General features: G+C 41.2%; 1 protein-coding gene and 1 long non-coding RNA gene across 4 annotated transcripts in view; one reads left to right on the top strand and one right to left on the bottom strand.

Moving 5' to 3' along the window:
* LOC123372591 overlaps positions 1–18,055 on the bottom strand; it is an 88,927-nt gene that overhangs the window by 46,898 nt on the left and 23,974 nt on the right. Inside the window, exons 3-4 of one of the 3 annotated variants that reach the window (XR_006580357.1) lie at positions 10,151–10,259; positions 8,722–9,154 (exon numbers count right to left, since the gene is read on the bottom strand). This is a non-coding gene — a long non-coding RNA (uncharacterized LOC123372591). Of the gene's footprint in view, positions 1–8,721; positions 9,155–9,184; positions 9,327–10,150; positions 10,260–18,055 lie in introns of those variants that run through there. The other 2 variants (XR_006580359.1, XR_006580358.1) reach the window with 2 other exon arrangements.
* The window catches only part of SMARCA2 (SWI/SNF related, matrix associated, actin dependent regulator of chromatin, subfamily a, member 2), a 174,398-nt gene continuing 174,138 nt past the window's right edge, over positions 17,796–18,055 (top strand). Inside the window, exon 1 of the mRNA XM_045020794.1 lies at positions 17,796–17,931. The gene's annotated coding sequence lies outside the window, so the exon portion shown is untranslated. The remainder of the gene's footprint in view (positions 17,932–18,055) is intronic.

Raw genomic sequence — 18,055 nt, 5'->3', positions numbered from 1 at the left:
GCAGTAGAACTGTACTTAGCCTGTGCTGATTGAGGGCATCAGGAGAGAGGGTGGGGACCTGTCCCTCTCCACTGTTTAAAGACAGATCTTATTAGGCTCCATAGATAGTCTTTTGTTCTGTTAAGTGACCACTGCAGCTGAAATCACTGATAATCAGGTCTAAGTGCTTAGTCCTGCTGTGGAGACAGTGTTCCTGTGGGTAGAGTGTTTTTGTGTAAGAGACAGCCCAGACTGCACTAGCAGTGAGGTTCCCCCACTGAGAGCTCAGCTGAAATCACTGAGAGCTGGTGGAACCTCAAGAGACCAACTTGCAGAGGTCACAGTGGCAAGTGGCAGCAGAAGGTGACTGCGCAGGGCCATTGGCAACAGAGTGGTGGAGTGAACAGTGGCACAACAAACAGCAGTGGCCAGAATGAACAGTGAGCAGCTGGAGGAACGAGCAAGGTGCCTTCTTGCCCCCCACCTAGGAGGTGTACTCACATGAAAGCACCTCTGAACTCTGAGTCTCCACTGACTAAGGACAACACCGGTGAGTGGGGTGCAATGGAGGGAAAAGTGAGGGGCACATTAAATAAACATTTGTTTGTTGGACTATATTTTAGTGACTTGGCTACAGAATGCTAGATTTGTGACTGGGAATGGAAACTTATATAAATATGTTTCCTAGTAGGCCAAGATTTTTAAAATGCATTATTTGCCAAGGTTGTTATCTCACATCGTTGCTATCTTGAGAGGTCGTTACGTTGGGGAGTTTCTGTACTAAACATTTTTATTATTATAATTAATTTTTACATAAGAATGGTCAAACTGGGTCAGACCAATGGTCCATATAGCCCAGTATCCTGTCTTCCAACAGTGGTCAAGGCCAGGTGCTTCAAAGGGAATGAACAGAAGAGGTAATCATCAAGTGATCCATCCCTTGTTGCCCATTCCCAGCTTCTGGCAAACAGGCTAGGGACACTCAGAGCATAGTGTTGCACCCCTCCCCATTCTGGCTAATAGCCACTGATGGACCTATTCTCCAGGAATTTATCTAGTTCTTTTTTTTAATCCTGTTATAGTTTTGGTCTTCACAGCATCCCCTGGCAAAGAGTTCCCTGAGTTGACTTTATGTTGTGTGAAGAAGTACTTCCTTTCGTTTTTAAAAAATCTCCTGCCTATTAATTTCATTGGGTGACTGCTAGTTCTTGTGTTATGTGAAGGATTAAATAACATTTCCTTATTCACTTTCTTCACACCAGTCAAGATTTTATAGACCTCTATCATATCCCCCCTTAGTTGTCCCTTTTCTAAGCTGAAAATTCCCAGTCATTTTAATCTCTCCTCCTGTTTCATACCCCTAATCATTTTAGTTACCCATCTCTGTACCTTTTCCAATTCCAATATATCTTTTTTGGGATGGGGTGACCAGATCTGCACACAGTATTCAAGGTGTGCACGTACCATGGATTTATATATCTTATTATCTATCCCTTTCTGAATGATTCCCAACATTCTGTTTGCTTTTTTGACTGCTGCTGCACATTGATGTTGATGTTTTCAGAGAACTATCCACAATGATTCCAAGATCTCTTTCTTGAGTGTTAACAGCTAATTCAGACTCCATCATTTTGTATGTATAGTTGAGATTGTTTTACAATGTGCATTACTTTGCATTTATCAGCATTGAATTTCATCTGCCATTTTGTTGCCCAGTCACCTAGTTTTGTGAGATCCCTTTGTAACTCTTCGCAGTTTGCCTGGGACCTTAACTATCTTGAATAGTTTTGTATCATCTGCAAATTTTCCCACCTCACTGTTTACCCATTTTTCAAGATCATTTATGAATACGTTGAAAAGTAATGGTCCCAGTACCAATCCCTCAGGGATACCACTATTTATCTCTCTACATTCTGAAAACTGATAATTTATTCCTACCCTTTGTTTCCTATCTTTTAACCAGTTACGGATCCATGAGAGGACTTCCCTCTTATCTCATGATGGATTACGTTTCAAAAGTCAATTTAAATTAAATACATTTTTTAAAAAAATTATATATTTTTAGAAATCTAGACCTGTGTTTTGGTGTAACTTGAATTATCCTAACAAAACATTTACTTTATTCATATCTCTTCTATATGTTGCAGGTCAAAGTGAAAATGAAAAGACAAAAAACAATACAACAATTTTTCCACTCAAAGGCCTCAAAAACTAACCAAGGTGAAGAACACATCAAGAACCAAGAATATATCAACATGTCATCTGAAGGTTCAAGTGGTATATCTACATCCGACCAGCCCGAAGCACAAATACAGCTACCTACTGAAGAAATGGTGTCCCCAAAACCTAAAGGCAGTTCCTGATGTTTGTCGGTCAAAGTGTTCCCATTTATTGAAGTTACAAAAGATGGCTACTGGTGCACCTCTTGCAAAAAAGCTTACGAAGAAGGAAAGCTTCCCAATGCTATCATTGGTAAAAGTGGAGGAGCTTGGTTTGCCAAACTTATCAGCAAAGCCAATGCTGACAAACTACGTGAAAAGGCTGCCAGGCCTCTGGAGTGCATCAACATGCAGAAAGTCTTATAAGCCCACTTTCAAAGCCAATTTTAGAAGTACTTAATGAGGCTGTTAAGAATGCTGGAGACACAACATAGTTCATGCAAACAAACATGGCTGTGGCATCCTACTTTCTATTTAAGCAAGAGATACCACATACTACAAACTGGAGGCCAATGTTAAGTGCATTGTCACTTGTTCATCCTGAAGTTGAACACTGGTTCCGAACAAGATCAGCAAATGCTCACTATCTTTCTGCAAGAAACTCAACTGACTGGCTAGAAGCATGCGGTGCAACAGTGAAAGACTCAACAGTTGAAAAAGTGAAGAACTCTGTCACCACATTAAAAAAATTTGCAAACATGGCTGATGAATACTTGATGCCCATTTGCATCGGTGCATTACGTCATTGTGTATGTTATCTTGATGTCAGGGTAGGCCAGTAGATGCATTTCTTGATGTTCAAGTTATAGAAGACACATCGGCTGCATCTGTGACAACCCACATCTTAGAAGAGTTAAATGCTTGTCAAATTGGACCCCAAACAGATGGCTGTTTGTGCATTTGATGGAGCTGCAAACTTCTCTGGAAGACATGGTGGAGTACAAGCGTTGCTCAGAGAAAAGTGTAACTCTAATCTCTCCTATACACACTGCAGAGGCCGTCTACTCCAACTAGCACTAGTACAAGCTGCAGAATCTTCAAAAGACATTTAAAAAGCTATACATTTAATGTCTTCATTATATTCTTTTTTCAGCAAGAGTCCAAAAAGACTGAATATCTTGGAAAATATAGAAGATACACTGGGTCTGAAGTTCAAATTAGTCCAACCTGGGAAAACCCGCTGGCTTTCTCATGAGCAGTCCTTGGCTGTTGTCTTAAAATTACTCCAGCCGTTATTACTGGCTTTGGAAAGCATCTACCAAGATAGGATGGATCTAAGTAGTGAGGCTGGTAGATTACTTTCGCTACTACGTTCAGAGAAGACTATCGCCATTCTCTCTCTCGTAAGCCTACTGTTGAAACCACTTGGGTCATTAAATAATGCCATCCAGGCATCTGCTACAACAGTAGTAGATCTTTGTCAGGCAACAGAAGCTACATTTGGATCAATCAGAGCTCTCCATTTAAAAAGTACTGGAAGAAGCAAAGACTTCAGTCCAGAAGTTGACTAATGAAAGCATTTATATTGAATCCTTAAGTGAAGAAGGCAAGAAGTGTTTGTTAAGACAACTGAAAAAGTACACAGACTTGATTCTTAAAAATCTACAACAGCGACTTCTAGATTCTACTCAACCTCTATGTAGCTTTTACAGATCCCTGTCCTATAAAACACCAACAGTTGAGTGGAGTGAGGCAGTACCAGCAATGGGGCTGCCATGTGATCAGGACAGAATAGAGAATTTGAACACAGAGTGGAATATCATATGACTAATGAATGAAGATTTGACTTCAACTTTCTTTTTTATCATCACTAGTGGCTCGACCCTATCTTTGTGTTCTGTTTCCTGGGATGAAAGAAGTAGGAATTCATCTCTTGCTACTCCCAGTCACAACAGCTACAGTTGAACGTTCTTTTTCATCATTTAATAGAATTTTGTGTTCTGAAAGAAGTCGCCTTCTGCCTGATCATGTGAATGAACTAATGAGCATATCAATTGAAGGAATGGAAATAACGGACACACGAGAAGCCACCAAAGATGAACGCATTGCATTCAAGAAGTTCATTAACAGAGTTGTGCAAAATTATAACAAGAAACCAAGAAGGATGTAGATGTAGTGCTTCATAGAAGGCTTGAGTAGCCAACTTTGATTTGTGTGATGATTTCAAAACATGAGTTAAATCTAATCATAGAATCATAGAACTTAAGATCAGAAGGGACCATTATGATCATCTAGTCTGACCTCCCGCAAGATGCAGGCCACAAAAGCTGACCCACCCACTCCTGAAATAATTCTCTCCCTTGACTCAGATGTTGAAGTCCCCAAATCCTGATTTAAAGACTTCAAGTAGCAGATAATCCTCCAGGAAGCAACCCCTGCCCCATGCTGCGGAGGAAGGCGAAAAACCTCCAGGGCCACTGCCAATCTACCCTGGAGGAAAATTCCTTCCCGACCCCAAATATGGCGATCAGCTGAACCCCAAGCATGTGGGCAAGACTCTCGAGCCAGACACTCAGGAAAAAGACTTTCAATATCCCAACATTGACCCTCGGTACTAATTACCAGTGGCGGCACGTTATTGAGCTATTGACTAAATCACGTTATCCTATCAAACCATTCCCTCCATAAACTTATCAAGCTTAATCTTAAAGCCAGAGAGGTCCTTCGCCCCCACTGTTTCCCTCGGTAGGCTGTTCCAGAATTTCACTCCCCTGATGGTTAGAAACCTTCGTCTAATTTCAAGCCTAAACTTCCCGACTGCCAATTTATATCCATTTGTTCTGGTGTCCACATTAGTACTGAGCTGAAATAATTCCTCTCCCTCCCTGGTATTTATCCCTCTGATATATTTAAAGAGAGCAATCATATCTCCTCTCAACCTTCTTTTGGTTAAGGAAAACAAACCGAGCTCCTCAAGTCTCCTTTCATACGACAGGCTTTCCATTCCTCGGATCATTCTAGTGGCCCTTCTTTGTACCCGTTCCAGTTTGAATTCATCCTTCTTAAACATGGGAGACCAAAACTGCACACAGTACTCCAAATGAGGTCTCACCAACGCCTTGTATAATGGGACTAGCACCTCCTTATCTCTACTAGAAATACCTCGCCTAATGCATCCCAAGATCGCATTAGCTTTTTTAACGGCCACATCACATTGGCAACTCATAGTCATCCTGCGATCAACCAAGACTCCGAGGTCCTTCTCGTCCGTTACTTCCAACTGGTGCGTCCCCAGCTTATAACTAAAATTCCTGTTAGTCATCCCTAAATGCATAACCTTACACTTCTCATTATTGAATTTCATCCTATTACTAATACTCCAGTTTACAAGGTCATCCAAATCTCCCTGGAGGATATCCCGGTCCTTCTCCGAATTGGCAATACCTCCCAACTTCGTGTCATCCGCAAACTTTATCAGCCCACTCCTACTTTTGGTTCTGAGGTCAGTGATAAATAGATTGAATAAGATCGGACCCAAAACCGAACCTTGAGGAACTCCACTGGTAACCTCCCTCCAACCCGACAGCTCACCTTTCAATACGATCCGCTGCAGTCTCCCCTTTAACCAGTTCTTTATCCACCTCTGGATTTTCATTTTGATCCCCATCTTTTCCAATTTAACCAGTAATTCTTCATGCGGTACCGTATCAAACGCCTTACTGAAATCAAGATATATTAGATCCACCGCATTTCCCTTGTCTAAAAAATCTGTTACTTTCTCAAAGAAGGAGATCAGGTTGGTTTGGCACGATCTACCTTTCGTAAAACCATGTTGTAATTTGTCCCAATTGCCACTGACCTCAAGGTCCGTAACTACTCTCTCCTTTAATATTTTTCCCATGACTTTACATACTACAGATGTTAAACTAACAGGCCTGTAGTTACCCGGGTCACTTTTTTTCCCCTTCTTGAAAATAAGAACTATATTAGCTAATCTCCAGTCAAACGGTACTGTTGCAGCGCAGGCGTGCGTGGACAGAGCTCGACCATCAATATGATTGAAAGCAAAGTCATTTTATTTCTCTCCAGCATACATCTTTATACACTTAAAGCAAGCAATCAAGCAATTGCTAATTGGTTAATAAGGTACAGACAAGCACAGCTGTAACTTCATTGGCTATTTAAACATCCTGGCCAACCCTCTAATTTATTATCCTGTTATTGCCTCCCAGCAAATAAGAACGAGCCTCATCCTTGAGACTTGCATGTCAGTTTCCCACACTCTTATGCAAAACAATCCGACACGGTACAACCCCCAAGTTTAGAGATTCATTAAAAATTATCGCTAACGGGCTTGCAATTTCACTCGCCAATTCCTTTAATATTCTAGGATGAAGATTATGCGGGCTGCCTGATTTACTACCATTAAGCTATTCAAGTTTGGCTTCTACCTTGGATACTGTAATTTCCAACCCCGCACCTTCATTCCCATCAGTCACTCTGCCACTATTCCTAAACCCTTCATTAGCCTCATTAAAGACCGAGGCAAAATATTCGTTTAGATATTGTGCCATGCCTAGCTTATCCTTAATCTCCACTCCGTTTACAGTTTTAAGCGGTCCCACTTCTTCTTTTTTGGTTTTCTTCCTATTTATATGGCTAAAAAACCTTTTACTATTGGTTTTAATTCCCTTCGCAAGGTCCATCTCTACCCGGCTGTTGGCCTTTCTCACTGCATCCCTACACCCTCTGACCTCAATAAGGTAGGTTTCTTTGCTGATCCCTCCCATCTTCCACTACGTTTTCTGTTTTTTCTTAATCACCCCTCTGAGACACTTGCTCATCCAGCTCGGTCTAAAACTGCTACCTACGGACCGTTTTCCCTTTCTCGGGATACAGGCCTCTGACAGCTCCTGCAACTTCAACCTGAAATAATCCCAGGCGTCTTCCGCCTTTAGATTCCTAAATATGTTAGTCCAATCCACTTCCCTAACTAGTCGCCTTAATTTAGTAAAGTTAGCCCTTTTGAAATCGTAAACCTTAGTCTCAGATGCAATTTTGTTTATCCTTCCATTTATTTTGAACTGAATTAGCTCATGATCACTCGAGCCAAGGTTGTCCCCTATGACCATTTCCTCAGCAAGGTCCTCACTACTCACCAAAACCAAATCTAAAATGTCATCCCCCCTCGTTGGTTCTGCAGCTACTTGATGAAGGAATTCATCAGCTATCACGTCTAGGAAAAGCTGAGCCCTAATATTATTACTAGCATTTGTTCTATATCCGGGAAGTTAAAGTCTCCCATGATCATACAGTTCCTATTGGTATTTACCTCCTTAAGAACATTAAAGAGTTCTCTATCCATATCCAGGGTAGATCCCGGCAGTCTATAGCACACCCCAATCACTATCCCAGGGGAGGCTCTAGTAGTTTTCTTCCCTAATGTGACCATTGCCCAAACAGACTCCGTATTATCCATTCCATTACTAGTTATTTCATTACAGTTTACCTCATTATTGACATACAATGCTACTCCCCCACCTTTACCTTTGTTTCGGTCTTTCCTAAACAGCACATACCCTTCCATACCTGTACTCCAGTCATGACTACCGTTCCACCATGTTTCGGTTATTCCTACGATATCCGGTTTCAATTCTCGGACCAGGAGCTCCAATTCCTCCATTTTGTTACCTAGGCTTCTCGCATTGGTGAACAAACATCCTAATTTTTGCTGTTTGGCTTCTCTCACCTTTGTTACCCAATTTGGTAGGGACACAGTACCACCAGTATGACCTATTGGTCATGAAACATTTTTCAGTTTTTACTATGGTGCCATACAGCCCTCCTTCACCCTCAGAATCTCACCCCTCATTGGCCCTTACACCCCCCCCCATAAAGTCAAATACCCCCCCTAATTTCAATTCCTGGGGAAACCACTGGGTTCATAGCTTCATTTCTTTGTTGCTGCCCTTGGCAATCTATTCTACACATAACTCAGACTAAAATCTTCACTGAAGTTCATCTGAACCAGGAATCTTAAAGTCAGGCATTTCCAGGAATCAGTAACATTCTCAAATGTAAGAAGTTTTTCCCTAACAGTATCTACCTCACACAAACTAGGAAAATCAAGAAAATCCTTTCCACTTTTAGCAGAGCACTAAATTTAATCCTGATAGTTTCTAACAGAACCATTTAAAAATACCTGTAGTTTTCTAGTTCCATCTTGCTCTGTTGTTTTTTGGATTATTTCAAGGTTGTACAAACTAGGGACCAGATTCTGCTCTTTCAGCTCCACAAAGTGTAATAATCCATGTATCAAAAACATTAAGAGCAGTTTTTTGCATTAAACTGTTGCTCTGACAGTATTCTGCTATATTCCAAAAAAGGGCATCAGGTCACAAATTCATGTATTCCATATTTGTGATAGGAAATCTACCAAAATGGGGAGCAAAAAGGCTGTAGACTTCTACATTTGGAAATCTAGTATATTCTGCTATATGAAACAGGTGGATCAAGAGCCAATATTTTGAATATGATAATTTTATCATATATAGTCTCTTCCATCTGAAGCTCACAAAGTGTTTTACACTTTGGAAAGATTTACAACTTAGCAAAGCTGTGACACAGAGGAATACCATTCCCATTCTACTGAGGTGGAGAAGAGTTTAGTAACTTCTCACAGGAGGTCTGTGTCAATGCTGGCAGTAGAATCCACATCTCCCATTTCCATGCCTTCATCACAACACCATCCTTTCTCTTATAAAGATATTTATTGGAATAAACCTTCCTCAGATGTGCTATGTAATACAGAACTTCTTTCTTCTTCTACATCCTCAGTTTCCACTATTTTCTACCAGTTTCAGCCATTCATTTTGGTCTTCTACTGGTCTGTTCAGGTTTCTGAGTGTCTATATGTGTTTCAAAACTTCTCCTTTTCCCTTAGTAGTCTGGATAGCTTTTATGTTGAGTAGACACAGAATCTGATCAATGCTTGTTCTCTCCTCGCCATTTTAATGCTTAGATTCAAACACAGAATTATGGCTTACACCCCAGTGGCTAACTCCTGAAGATTATAATGCCTTGTATTTATGTAGCAATTCACAAATATTTTTATTTATTGAGCACAATCAGTATATGTGTCACTGTACAAGAGAGTAGAGGAAGAACCAGTCCTTGCCCCAAGACATTCTACATAGAAAAGAAGAAAAAGTCCATGCACTAATTAATCAACACAAAACCCATAATGAGGTAAAGTAGTAGTATTCAAATTTTACTCAAGATGAGAGATGAGGCAGAGGGCTGAGTGACTTCTCCAAATGTCACAGAAGCATTGCTGACACCTTGTCTACATGAAGAGTTGCACTGGTTTAACTAAAAGCGTGATATAGGGCTTGTCTATAATGGCACTTTACAGCACTGCAACTTTCTCACTCAGGGGTGTGAAAAAACAACAACCCCTGAGCGCTGCAAGTTTCAGCGCTGTAAAGTGCCAGTGTAGACAGTGCACCAGCCGCACTCCCAGCACTGGTAGCTACACCCCTCATAGAGGTGTTTTTTTTAGAGCGCTGCCACAACTACACAAGCCACATTTTAACGTTGCCAATGAAGACATAGTTAAACCAGTGTAACTCCTCTAAAGTTCTATGCTGATATAAATCTTTTATGTGGGAGAGGTCCACAGGTAAGCAAACTCTGCCTCTTAACATAAAACATTTTTCTTGACCTGGTTTGGGGAGAATGTGCCAATAAATCTTCCAAACACAGTTTCTGGCCTATCTTTGATTTATTGTGTTGTACACATTGAAAAAAGATGGTGAGGTTGGAAGATGGTAAACAAATCCTACTGTTGGCTCAAGAAATTCTTGGGAAGAATGTTGGAAATTCCCTGTCCTATTGATAGGTTTCTTTGTAGTTTACCACTTATTGATCTAGGTTATAGAGTGCCTGTCACTGTAGATTATGATGGTCCCCCAAAATGATAAGGTATACACACAAAGATATCTTTATCTCACCCTCTTCTCTTCAGTCAGCAGGATTTGGAGCAATTTTTCTCCCTGTAGTGTTGTTGTTGTTGTTTCCAGGCTCCCAATAGGAGGATGTCTCATCCTTTGATGCTGTGGACTAAGTAGGAGAAAATACACACTTAGCAGGTATACATTTCATGTCTGCATTGGCAACTGATTGTTGTTTGAGAGGACCAGCAGCATCACACACTGTTTGTGAGACCTGTGTTACCTAATAATTAGTGAGCCATCCTGATCAAAGGTTATATATTATGGGCCAAGTCAATTTCTAGTTTAAATCTATTGGCTTAACCAGGTTTATACCTAGGATAAATTTAGCTGCATGTCTCAGAACTAGAAACAATATTCTTTTGGGGCCCAGATTCTTATGTGAATGACAAGCGTTAGACTGCTAATAAGCTGAACATTAGTTATTAAATAATACTAGATCCACTTTGGGAGTTACCATCAGAAATATATAATAATAGTAACAATGACATAGACAATGCTGATGAAGGTACAGATCTTACTGTGTAAATGGATTCATACTTGAAAACTAGAAGGAGGCACAATGTGGAGAAAAACACACACAGATAAGAAACTATACAAGGACAAAAGCAAGTGCTGAAAACCCAGCCATTAAACCTAGATGAGCAAACATGCATAGCACATGACTCCCAAAGGCAGTTTGGAAGAAGGGTGAAATGTATGCAAAACAAAAGTGCAGTATATCGCACATTCTAGTGCCTTTAGTGTGTAGCAATCCATCTAACTTTTCTATGTTGTGTATTTGTTTGAATGTCACCCTGATGTGCAGAACAGTCACAAAACTGCCACATATCAGGAGGCCAGGTCATGTGTAACGTTGATCTATGCAGATTTAAGCTGCCTGTCACCCTTTCCAAAGCCCACAATAGCCACTTAATTCAAGTAAATCCATCTCATTTCATAATTCTGAATTGCAAATTGATTTATTTAATTCAAACATTACTGGCCTGATTCTCCCTTCATTGGTAGAGTTGGGCCCCACTGAATTCAGGTGTAACTCAGGGGAGAACTAGACCTTCAGTGTTTCATCTTTGCCTTGTGTACGTTTAATCATCATATCCATTGTAGGCATACAATACGAATTCATTGTTTTTTCTTCCCTCCCAGTCCAACAGTCGTGCCCTTTTTCTGCCAGATGAGGAAACTGTGTACACTGGCCATTTTAAATCTTCCATTGTTGCAGTACAATCAGTGCAGTTCTAATTGTGCTAGCAACAATGAGAGCGCTCCTGTTAACCAAGCACTAGCATTTTTAGTGTTGTTTCTTCTAACTCTGCTCTGAGCGGTGTTAGAAGACACTGTGATTGAAAGGTTAGTGGCCTGACACATTAGAACTCCTACTGCTTCCTGCATAAGTGCTAGAACAATGATGGGAGATTGCCCAAGAATTGCCAGTGTAGATGAAGAATAGTTGTGTTTACCCCACTAAGTAGGAAGTGCTTTCACTGTGTTTTCCTATCATGCATTGGTCCCAGCTCGGTAGAAGTTTTCTGAATTAAGTTTTAGCTTATAGCTGTCTGGCACCTTAACTGTTTTTGAGATCTGCTCATTAAGTCTGGGGAGTAGTGGGAGAGTGGAATTACTTAATTATAATTAGCAAAAAGTAGAACTCTGTAAAAATGTAACAAATGATGGGTGCCAGCTGGATACCAAAATGTCATTTGGTAACTCATAGCAAAAAATGACTTTATGCTCCTCCCAGACTTGTTGGGCCAAAGAGTTACACTAGGGATGATCTTGTCCATAGAGCAAAATTCAAGCCTGATGCAAATATGTGTAACTTTGTTAGAGTGGGGCTGGTTGAAAATTTTCCATTGAAATTATTTTTCAGTGGAAAATTAGGTTTTTTATTAAATGAATTTTTTATGAGAAATATCTGCTTTTGAAGAAAAAATTCAGTTTTTTTTAATCAGAACCCAAACATGATTTAGACATGCCATCTCAGTGCCTCATGGGAATTGTAGTTTGGTTGCCTCATGTCCTCATTTTCCTCTATGGGCTGGCTCTTGAACTTGACTTTATCTGCTATGATGCACTATGGCTGAATCCCATGATGCACTGATTCACCTCACTGAAAGGTGCATCGCGAGAGATACTGCTCAACCAGCAAGCTCAGCCTATAAAGGAGAATGGGAGCATAAGGCACCTAAACTATAACTCCCATGAGGTACCATAGTGGCATTTTGGAACTGAACTATTTCAGCTTTTGGCCAAAACAGTTCAGGTTTTTATTTTAAACCCAGAAGTCAAAACTTTCATTAGAAAAAGAAATTCTGACCATCTCTACATTAAAGTCAAAGGCATTGCACCAGCTTACAGAGGCTCTAGATTCACTGTTTTTAATAGGTTTACTACTTCCATAACAATAATCTCTTGGGTGACAAGAGACTCTTTCCTCTAGAACTGATGTCCCACTTGAAAAAAAAATAGTGTTACTTGTAAGCAATTTACAGAGCATGAAAAGCAAGTTGCAAGCAGATGGTACCTCTGAAGTTGACTGTGTAGCAAGTTTTTCATGGCTTTTTTACCTCAGTGAATATAAACTTCAGCTTTTAAAACAGCAATCAACAGTCAGAAATCTCCTCCATTTCCACAGGCCAAATTTTAAGCTCTTCTGCTCAGGCTTTGCCTACACACAAACTTACACTGAACTAACTAAATCAATTTTAATTCATGCCTTTTGTTCTTTCCGTTATTTTTAATCAGAAATAAGAGTGTCCACAGACAGACTTGCAAGAAAATTACAGAAAGTGTGAATTAAAACAGATTTAGATATTTTGGTGCCAGGTTATGTGTAGACCAGCCCTCAGTTTTGCTTGTTCCCTTTTATTCACAGGAAGCACAGTGTTAGGCCATGTCAACAATACAAATGTTAGCCACCACAAGTTACATCAGCGTAAAGCCACTGGTGCACATGCATGCTTGGCTCCTAGCGTTGGTGTTGCGCATACTCACCAGGAGTTCTTGTGTCGATACACAGTGCAGTGCACCATGGGTAGGTATCCCAGTGGGCAACTCGACACTGTCTAGTGCACTATTTTTTGGTAAGTTTTGGCAATGCATGTGGGGCAGAAACAAATCACACAGGGGTGACGAGGAGCAAGGGGTCAAGTTCCCATCATGTGACTTTCTCCATCTTATAATGTCATCCATGTCCCATAATTTTCATACCTTTTTAAAAAATCCCATGAATCTACACAGCCTCCCCTGCTGTCTGCCATCTCTGACAGACTCGTGGAACCTGCACAACTCTGTACTATGGAGCATTGTAAGCACAGGACACATGGTCCTCTGGTATTTGCTGAGCTGCAGGAAGAACCGCAGTAGTGCGGGACATGATTATTTTGTGGAGGACAGATTGCTGTAGGACATAGCAAAAACCAATTCAGTGTTGTCAGTGACATTCATTAAGCAGTAGCAGATGGTGGAATGCCACTTCTGGGCCCAAGAAACAAACACTAACTGGTGGGATTGCATCGTAAAGCAGGTTTGGGACAGTGAACAGTGGCTACAGATCTTTTGGATGTGAAAGGCCTCATTCCTGGATCTGTGTGCTGAGCTTTCCCCAGCCCTCCTGCGCAGGGACACCAGAGTGAGAGCAGTACTGACAGTGAGAAGCAAGTGGCAATCACACTGTGGAAACCTGCAATGCTGGATTGCTATTGGTCAGTGGGAAATAATTTGGGAGTTGAAAAATCCACTCTGGGGACTGTTGTCATGCACGTATGCAGAGTAATCATCTCCTGCTACACAGGACTGTGACTTTCAGTCATATGCAGGACATAGTGGATTGATTTGCAGAAATGGGGTTCCCAAACTGCAGTGGAGCAATAGATGCCATGCATGCACCTATTTTGACACAAGACCACCTTGCCCCAGAGTCTATCAAAAGAAATGGCTACTTCTCTATCTGGTTGTGCAAACATTGGTGGGTCACCGGATGCTTCACTGACGTTAATGTTGCTTGGTCAGAGAAGGTGCCTGATGCTTGTATCTTTAAAAACTCAGGACTGTTCAGAAAGCTACCAGCAGGGATTTTTTTTCCCAACTGGCAGATTACCATTGGTGATGTTGAAATTGGACCACCTTCTGTAGATGAGAGATGAGCTTCTGAGTTACACAGAGCTCTTCTTCCAGTCTGGGAAATGTACTCAGAGTGTCACAACTAAAAACAAGATGGAACAGATTGTTTAGCATAAGTAGTTAACATATATTTCAATGGACCATTCAAGATGAAATGGCCTGTTAAAACCTTTCTAGTCCTGGGGCAGATGGAGTGCTGGTGGTGGTGGGAGGAAAAATCAGGGCTGGGGGGGAAGTTAGTTGGTTATTGTTGTAGTAAGCCATAAATCCAGTGTCTCTAGTTCATCCATGATCTTTAGTGTCTAGCACAGTTATGAATTTGAGCTCCCAGGCTCATCTTTTGAAGGTGTTGTGAACGTTTCCTTTGATGATGAGGACAGAGAGGTCAGATATAGAGTGATCGCTTTGTTAAAAGTGTTCACCCACAGGTGATGTGCTGTTTTTGTCTTATTTTTCTGTTTGAGTTCATTTGAGAATGTAGTGATTGTTTGTTTCACATACATGGTTGTTATTGGGCCATTTAGGCCATCCATACTGGATGAGATTCAGCACATGCTGTGACAGGCATATGTAGGACTCATGGATCTTGAAAGGTGTGTCGAGATGGGGTAGGTGCAGATCATAGCAGTTGAAATACGTCTACAGGTTTTGCATCTGTTGTTCTGGCAGGATCTGGTGCTGCTGTGAGTTGTTGGGTTCTAGTCTGTGTGGAGTGTGCTTCTGATGATGAGCTTGGATAGTTGGGGGTGTCAGAGAATTGTCAGTTGACTGCGTTAATGTAGATATCGTGGTTAAGGACTGTGATGGCGCCCCCGCATCCACTGGTTTGATCACTGTCTGGTGGTTGGATTTCAGGCACTGTATAGCTATCCTCTCAGCAGTGGAGAGATTGTGGTAGATGTGATGTTTGTTAAGGATTTCAGTCAATTTTTTTCTTGAAGCAACCAATGTAAGGATCACGAGTGTAGTTTTGTCTACTGTGGGGTGTCCAGTCAGATGACTCTTTTCTCTTATGAGTATTGGTGGAGACATGGTAATTGTGAGTGGTGTCATCACTGTTGTGAAAGAATTCTTAGAGGCAGAATCATCAGAAGAATTATTTTAATTCTCCACATGTTAATACGGTATCAGGTATCCATCCAACATACTGGAGTCCCCACAATCTCAAATAAAATCTGCTGCTGTGTGAATTCCTGCAAACAAAAGTAATCAGTGCATTTATCCCTAACATCAGTTGAACATTTTATTGTGCCTGGAAGATTAATTTAATATTATTTGCCCTCTTTGTATCGTTTTTACTGAAAGGAATGACCATTTGTTTTGATTTCTGCTGAGTTCAAGGCCAATGCAGGTGAGCTGTCTTTATGTGAGCTTCCCCCCCAGGCAAGACTTGTTTTCTCCTCTGCAGAGATAAAGGGCAGAAGGCCTGCACATTAGCCCTGAACAAAAGAGGGGGCTGTATAATGGAGGTGAGGGATGTGCAAAACACCAATTCACTGCATTTGTGTTTTTCTCCTCCTCACAAAGGTGTTAATTTTGTTATCTCTAAAATGCTGGATTGTAAATCATGGTCAGAGACACAAAGCTAAGACTTCAATGTCCCATTCTAATTAGATTAAAATAATGTTAACAAGTACATTTATTGAATATTTTATCATTGCTTTTCTCCTACCTAGTTATATTTGCATTCTGCACTACCATTTCACTAATTTTGTTCCCGGGTCTTTTCCATATAGGCAATGTTGAAGCTTATGACAATACTAGTTTCCTCTTCTGAGGAACAACTTTTTTATTGGCTGCTTGGAGCTTAATACTGATTCTCTTTGGTGCAGTTATCTTTTATCATTTTGATACTCATGAATAGCTAAGGAGCTGAAGTTAATGATCAAGTAATAAGATCTTGGAAAAAACCACAGAATCAGCGATAATTAGCATTGTATACCCAGCATTATAATCAGGCGGGCCATTACTGATCTGAATACTAAAAGCAAAAGTCCACCCATGTAAACAATACCTGTCACTTAATCCATATGGAGCACTTGGTACAGTCCTATTGTTTCATGTTCTTAACTACTACAGTTGGTCGCTAAGACCAGTAAAGGACCTGCCTTTCAAATACCATTGCTCGAATACATAGTCAGTAATTTTAATTGTGAAATTTCTCTTAACATAAGATTTTACTTCAGGACAGAAAATAATGTCCCCAACAAAACAGTTGGACTGCAATTGGAATGCCTAATTCAGCCTATTACATTACAAAATAAGGAATAAATCATACTTTTAATATCATCAAATAGGATCAGCTTTAAGAGTCAAGCATCCACATTAGTCAGGGTTTATAATAATAGGCCAGACAATTTGACAAATAAATAAACAACCTTTTAATGTATTCACTACTAACACTGCATAAAAAGTTATTTTCTCTAGAAATATTGTGATAGATCTGTAGGTTTGCACTAGACATCAGACCAGGTAAGTGTGGGGAAGGGGAATCAATACCTACATAATTAAGTTATCTCACCAGCATGTAAGTGAGCAAGTATTGCAAGTTTTAAGGGTGAAAGTCAGGTAGAGAGAGGGGAGTTAACAGAACTACATAATTTACTCTTCCTAGCTCTAAAAAACAGATCCACCCCCAACTTCCCTCCTTGTACAGTTGCAGCCTTTTTACATGCAGATTACATCTGATGAATAGTTTAATAGCTTTTTCCAGACCAATGACAAAACAACCCCCTGGTCATCTTGAAGGAATATTTAGTAAAGAATAGTATATCACGGCTGGTGCTACATCTTCATTAACAAGCATTTGGAAGTTGAAAGCCCAACTGATTGACAGACAGATTTAGCTGGAATGTTCTCTGCAGCCTTCCTTCTTTCACAAAAGGAGGGTCTATGATCACAGATTAGGAAGGGAATAAAAAGTTTCAGCATGCATGACAATGCCTGGCGGTGCCCTTTAAAAACAAACAAACACCAGGTACAACAAATAGCCTTCAGATCTCTCCTCCCAACCCTCACCTCCCCCTCGCTCTCTGCAGGCGTGCACTGGCAGGCACAGGCACAGGCATAGTTAAATTCCAGCACCTTCTTCACCTACCCCCAAACTACTATCATCACGATTGCTACTACACAGTCCCTGTCTCTCACACTGGGGCCCGTCAGTCTTTTCTGCTCCAACCCAAACACATGCCAACAGAACAAGCGAAGGGAAAGGGTGCAAGAAACTCATCCTGCTCCTGCACACCCATTGAGACATGCACAAACAGAGGGGGGGGGCTGTAGCATGCACATTTATAGACACACACACGCATCACTTTCTCTCTCTCTCTCTCTCCCCACATTCTTGTACATCTCCTCCTCCTCCTCCTCCGGCAGCAGGCTGAGTGACAGGCCCCAGCCTCCAATGCGCTCGGCCTTTCTGCAGACGAGGCGGGAGCTCGCTCCGCGCGGAGCCAGTAGCAGAGCCGCTTCCTGAGCGGTGGTGCAGGGCTGGGGGAAGCAGGGGGCGGAGCCAGGGGCAGGAGTTTAGGAAGAGGAGGGAATGGCTGTCATCAATGAAGTCATATTCATAATCTAGTCCCTCTCTCTCTGGTGCTGTACTCCGGGTGACTCAGAGAGGGAGAGGGGAGACCTCCCGCACGCCACGCTTCTGGAGCAAGGTAAATCTAACTTATAGCTCCTCTCTGACCCCATTTCTCCCTGCACCCCCGCCGCCCCCTGCAACGTACTGGGAACCTGCACCATTAGCCAGGCTCCTGGGGAAAGAATGTGTTATTATTCGAT

Source organism: Mauremys mutica, chromosome 6, assembly GCF_020497125.1.
Source record: "Mauremys mutica isolate MM-2020 ecotype Southern chromosome 6, ASM2049712v1, whole genome shotgun sequence".
Lineage (NCBI taxonomy): Eukaryota > Metazoa > Chordata > Testudines > Geoemydidae > Mauremys > Mauremys mutica.
The sequence above is the reverse complement of the archived record's forward strand: the minus strand, read 5'-3'. Positions and strand labels throughout refer to the sequence as shown.